The sequence below is a fragment of the Mastigoproctus giganteus genome, chromosome 12 (assembly GCF_048544385.1).
Source record: "Mastigoproctus giganteus isolate SK-2022 chromosome 12, ASM4854438v1, whole genome shotgun sequence".
In the NCBI taxonomy this organism is placed as follows: Eukaryota; Metazoa; Arthropoda; class Arachnida; order Uropygi; family Thelyphonidae; genus Mastigoproctus; species Mastigoproctus giganteus.
The window spans coordinates 15470555-15477019 of record NC_143586.1 but is presented as its reverse complement, the minus strand read 5'-3'; the positions used below and the strand labels follow the sequence as shown (position 1 = coordinate 15477019).

General features: G+C 40.1%; 1 protein-coding gene across 1 annotated transcript in view; it reads left to right on the top strand.

The window, feature by feature from the left end:
• The first annotated feature begins 3321 nt into the window (after nucleotides 1-3321).
• Nucleotides 3322-6465, top strand: part of LOC150076726 (adenylate cyclase type 10-like) — a 74163-nt gene continuing 71019 nt past the window's right edge. Inside the window, exon 1 of the mRNA XM_090386627.1 lies at nucleotides 3322-3535. The gene's annotated coding sequence lies outside the window, so the exon portion shown is untranslated. The remainder of the gene's footprint in view (nucleotides 3536-6465) is intronic.

Genomic DNA, 6465 nt, shown 5'->3' with positions numbered 1-6465 from the left:
CTGACTAATTTGATTAGATACTATGATGTAGTCACAAAGGAACTGGATGCGAATGATAACTTTGATATCATATATTTTGATCTTAGAAAAGCCTTTAATACTGGCACATCGAAGACTGCTGCACAAGTTGGTGAAGTGTGGTATTGGAGGCAAATTGCTGCTATTTAACTTCGGTTCCAGGAAAATTAATGGAGGCACTGGTTAAAGAAGCACTGCAGGATCATCTGGACAAGAATTCAGTTATAGCTCAGACACAGCATGGGTTTGTTAAGGGCAGGTCTTGTCTGACCAATTTGATTGGATACTATGATGTAGTCACAAAAGAACTGGATGCAGGGAATAACTTTGATATTATATATTTGGATCTTAGAAAGGCTTTTGATACTGTTGCGCATGGAAGACTGCTGCACAAATTGGAGAAGTGTGGCATTCGAGGCAAATTGCTGCTATGGATAAAGGGATGGTTGAGTGGCAGAAGACAGAGAGTGGTAATCAATGGACACTGCTCAACGTGGACTAATGTTATTAGTGGAGTTCCTCAGGATTCAGTGTTGGGTCCATTGTTGTTTTCTGTATTTATAAATAATATTGATGATGGTGTATCAGGCTTAATGTCCAAGTTTTCAGACGATACAAAGGTTGGCAGGGTTGTTAAGGACACTACTGATACTATGCTGCTGCAACAGGATCTGGAAAGGTTGAGCAGATGGGCTGAGAGGTGGCAAATGAAGTTTAACATTGACAAATGTAAAGTACTACATATGGGAAACAGTAACCCCAGATCAACGTATCAACTCTGTGGTACTACGCTGACAGTGGTAGAGAATGAAAAGGACCTGGGGGTAATTGTGCAGGCAGATATGAAGTTCTCTGAGCAGTGCAGACGAGCTGCAAGAGTAGCTCATGGTGTCTTGTCAATGATATACAGGAATTTTTCTAGCAGGGACAGGGATGTGATTATTCCCTTGTATAAGGCATTGGTCAGGCCACACCTTCAGTACTGTATACAGGTCTGGAGGCCTCATTTCAAGAAGGATGTAGAGCTGCTGGAACGAGTACAGAGAAGGGCAACAAGATTAGTGAAGGAACAAAGGGTTGCTCTTACGAAGAAAGGCTTAAGTTTTGCAAATTACAGAGCCTGGAGACTAGGCATCGCCGAGGTGATCTGATAGAGGTGTACAAGGCTTTGAATGGTTTGAGCATGCTCAATGCCGATGGGATTCTTCCTCTTGCTCAGAATAATCACCTGAGAGGGCATAAATTCAAATTGAGGAAGGACGGATGTCGGATAGATGTGCGGAAATTCGCCTTTAGCCAGCGGGCAGTTGGTTTGTGGAATAGACTTCCATCGCTTGTTGTTGAATTTGATAGCCTAAACAAATTTAAGGCTCAGCTGGACAGGTATTTCGAACGAATTGAGGGGTGAAATGGGAGTAGTGGTTGTTTTTTTTTTTTTTTTTTTTTTTTTTGGCTGATGCTGAATAAGCTTGCTTTCTTGCATCATATGCCTCTACTAATGCTAATGCTAATGCTAATGCTATGGATAAAGGGATGGTTGAGTGGGAGAGACCAAGAGAGTGGTAATCAATGGACAGTGCTCTTTGTGGACTAATGTTATTACTGGAGTCCCTCAGGGTTCAGTGTTGGTTCCATTGTTGTTTTCTGTATTTATAAATGATATTGATGATGGTATATCAGACTTAATGTTCAAGTTTGCAGACGATATGAAGGTTGGCAGGGTTGTTAATGACACTAATGAGAGTACACTGCTGCAACAAGATCTAGAAAAGTTGAGCAGATGGGCTGAGAGGTGGCAAATGAAGTTTAACATTGACAAATGTAAAGTACTACATATGGGAAGCAGTAATCCCAGAGTAACGTATGAACTTTGTTGTACCACACTGACAGTGGTAGAGAGTGAAAAGGACCTGGGGGTAATTGTGCAGGCATATATGAAGTTTTCTGAGCAATGCAGACGGTCTGCAAGAATAGCTCATGGTGTCTTGTCAATGATATATAGGAATTTTTCTAGCAGGGATAAGGAGGTGATTATAACCTGGCCATTTCCAGGTGATAATCACCACACCAAGGTGTGGCAATGGTCAGACCACACTTTGAGTACTGGGTACAAGTCTAGATGCCTCATTTTAAGAAGGATGTAGAGCTGTTGGAACAAGTAACTCACTAATCTTGTTGCCCTTCTCTTGGAACAAGAGAAAGGCAACAAGATTAGTGAATGGAACAAAGGATTGCTCTTACAAAGGAAGGCTTAAGTTTCGCAAATTACAGTGTCTGGAGACTAGGCACCTGCAAGGTGATCTGATTGAGCTGTATAAATGCTTGAATGGTTCGAGCATGCTCAATGCTGATTGGATTCTTCCTCTTGCTCAGAACAATCACCTGAGAGGGCATAAATTAAATAAAGTAACGTTAAGTAAACTTTAATGAAGATACACTATTTTTCAGTTGTACGAATAAAGAATGAATCCAGAGTTGTTCGTGTTTTTTTTTTTTGTCGTATTTTTCAGATAAAATTGTGTCGTAGAATTTAGTTATGTCTTTAACTACGCGCTTAACATTTGTTACACGATCATGAAGAAGATCGTTCTCAAAAAAAATTCAAAGTGCTTGGTTAATTTTGAAATCCTCGTAACTGCGGGACTCGTATACGTGAACACCTCTGTAAATGCCCCGGGGTTCTGTGCTTTATATCATCAATCATTCTTCTCTTTCTTGGTGATTCCCTTCTACTTTCTCGCTCTCTCTCTCGGGTAAATCAGAATTTTTTTTTTTTTTTTGCTGGTTCGGTATAAGCCTTAGGCTTCCTTGCACCATATGGCTAATAATAATAATAAGATGATACTTATTTATTACAATTTAAACCCTACTATTGTTCTGCGCCACTGATTACGCTACTATATTCCAAAACACCGGCACGATAGCAGTGTGAGTTGTACAAAATCACTAGCTAAATTTCAAAAATAAGCTAACAAACGCCACTACACCTATTTAATCTATTTGTAAAACACAAATTAATATGTTAACTAATCAAAAATACGATAAAATTTCAAGGAAAACTTATCCATTTGCAGCAGCTGCAGAAGTTTACTGTTTCACCAAGTACATGTTGACTGTTGTACCCAGAATATTATTATTATCATTAGCCATATGGTGCAAGGAAGCCTGAGGCTTATGCTGCACCAGCCAAAAAAAAAAATCAGAATTGCCCTCTGTGTGTGTGTGTGTGTGTGTGTGTGAGGGGGAGAGAGAGAAAGAAAGAAAGAAAGTAAGTCAGAAGTAGAAGGGAATCACCAAGAAAGAGAAGAATGATGATATCCGGCTCAGGACCTTCGGTGTGCCAAGCCCATACTCACCAGATGTGAGCCCCTAGGGTTGAAAAATAATAATAATAATTTATGTTATTTACAGGTTAGGCAGTATAATAAATAGTGTAAGGGTACTCAGATGTGAAACTATGTGGGACTGTGTGAGTGCACTGTGATTTGATGAGAAAAAAAAAAAAATTCTGTACCAGGTACATAATGTGACCTGTCACTAGCATATTTAATGTTTTACATTTAAGAGTCATCGGTAGACATTAAAAATGTTTTAATTTTTAGATATTAATAAAATTCATGGATAATAATATAACAATGTTTTTATTTTATTAATAATAATTACATATCGGCTACCAAAAGTATTGGTTTGTGATGACTAAAGTAGGATATACTTTAGTGATCACTGAATTATGACCACATACCTAATACTTCGTAGGTCTTTCTTTTACCCTCAGTACAGCAGCTATTGATGTGGCATTGATTCAACAAGTCGGAAGTGTTCGGGAAGTATGGCCAACTAAGCTGTGTGTAATGCGACCAGCAATGCAGGTATGGAGGTGATTGGTGTATCCAGATGCCTGATATGCCTTTCCATATTGTCCCACAAGTGCTCTATGGGATTGATATCGGGGGAGTTCAGAGGCCAATCGATATGCTGGAAGTCAGAACTGTGTTCCTCAAACCATCCCTGCACATCAAGTGCCCAATGGCTCGGTGCATTGTCATCTTGGAAGACACCATTGCCATTCAGGAAAAAGTGTAACATAGTGAGGTGTACACACAGTCAGCAAGCAGTTGACGATAACAGAGGTCCAAGTTCCTGCCAGTGAAACATGTCCCACACCATACAACCGCTTCCACTGGCCTGCACTTTAGATACCATGCATGATGGATCAAGAGCCTCACGTTGTTGATGCCAAATCCATACATGACCATCCATGGTGTGCAATAAATAACGTGACTTATATCTGACCAATACACCTTCTTCTAGTCTTCTAACATCCAACTTGCATGCTCTTTGCACCAGGTGAGTCTTTTACATTGATGAACCTTGGTTAGGAGAGGATGCCAGAGGGTCATCTGCTGGTATAGCCCATACGTATGGGCTATACCAGCAGATCATATGCATGGTCATGGCAGATATTGTTCTGGGTTGGCCCATGTTGTATTGGGTAGTCAACTCTTCAAAGGTGCTGTGCCTGTTTGCCTGTACGAGTCGTCGGACCCGATGCTCACCTCTAACATCAACCTTACGCTGACCTTTGCAGTTTTGCCGTCGGGTCATTGTTTGACCATTTTGATGCCAGCCCTGGTACACTTTAACACGGCGGTTCTGAAACACCCCACCAGTTCAGCCGTTTGGGAAATCGAGGCACCAACTCATCGAGCACCTACAATCTGTCCTTTATCAAAGTCCGATAAATCCTTCCTTTTACCCATCACGCTTCGAATTTTACTACCTACTGAACCACTGACACCTTATCTATACTGCATAGGTCGACTAACTCCGCACTCTCGTACCTGACGTGGTCCACAGGTTGCATTCAGTTTTCATAGGGGTTGTCATAATTCAGTGATCACTCAGTGTATAATTTTTACATTGAAGAGATTTTAGTTCATGACTAAATACACCATCTGTAGTTGTTCCATTATGTGTAGTATTTATTGAAAGATCTGATGACATGTTCAAGTTGAATAATGTTTTCATAAAGATGCAGAACTCTTTTTCAGCCTCAGAGAGTAATTGTAAAGAAAAAATTACGTTCAATCTGAAAACACTAGGTGACTTTAAACCAGATGCATTTTCGAATTAACGCATTTCCCAGTTTCTGGAAGTTTTTTTGTATCTTAAAACCTTAATATTTCTTTTGCTAAATTTCTTAGTTTTCCAACAACGATACGTACACATTATCCCATTTATTAAGTGAGAAAATTTCCTTGATAACATGTTCATATTTTCCCCTATTCTGGAAAAACTACTGCAATTTTAAGAAATGTCAAGGATTTTCCTCTAGTATAGAGCTAAGATGAAAATCTTAGCTCTATACTTTAGCTCCATGCAAAATTTCATTAAATTTGGTCCAATAGAAGATAAATTATTGTTGCCATCATAAAAGTATGATTGCAACAATACAAGTTGTAATAATTCGCTTCTGGAGGAAGCTGAAGATGATGCCAATTCTGTAATGCTTTTCGCATGTTTTAACGTCAAAAAAAACTGTCTTGGTAGATGTCTTTATTTATGTGGCACCTGTGTCCTGTTTGAGTGTAATGATGAATAAAACAAGGTAAATGAGTGGGTGTTGTATACTGGTATACTGTTAGAAACCAGTGTTCCCCTAAATGATAATAATAAAACAAAAAACGTGTACTTGTGTAATTGTTAGTATGATAGTTGTATACTTGAGAGAAATAAATGGTCAATGAATGTTTGTTTTAGCAGGCCTCCCTCCAAATCAGACTGCAGTGGGGGCAGTCTATGTGGAACTCCCCCTGCACTGCTGATGTCATGCCCTCTAACTTGTGGCATAGGATATGCTGACACCGGCTACAACTGGTCTGGCTGGTATGGGATTATACATAGAAAACCTCTGTCTTTAGTGTGATCTCTCCCAACATAGGACACCCTGGCCCTGTGCTTTATTCCCTCTTCTGTTTTTTGAAACACTTCAGGAACTTTCCCCCCCCTCTCTAGAAGAATTTGGCCCAACTTTTGGTAACATCAGGTGGGTCAGCATTTTGAACTGAGGCAGCACGAGCTCTGTTGGGACTGGCCCACCTTCCTGTGGTGTGGATGGGGACCCAGAATTAACTCTCCAGGTGATTGATGCTTCTGGATAGCCAAGTGGCCAGAACAACACAACAACAACACACACAAACCTACATTACTCACATATATGGCCCTTTTGCAGTGGTACTGTTCTTCACAGAGATACTGATGTTCTAGGAGCACTCTTTACAAAAACACATCTATGCATGTCCACGTACTTTATTCACATCTTACCCATACTCATTTCCCATCCCCACTTTTTGTCTGGTGGAAGCCTGCCACCACAAATCTTTTATTTTTCCTGTGGAATGGGAATAGATGAACTGCTTCCACAGGGAAGAAGCCCATCTATTCCCT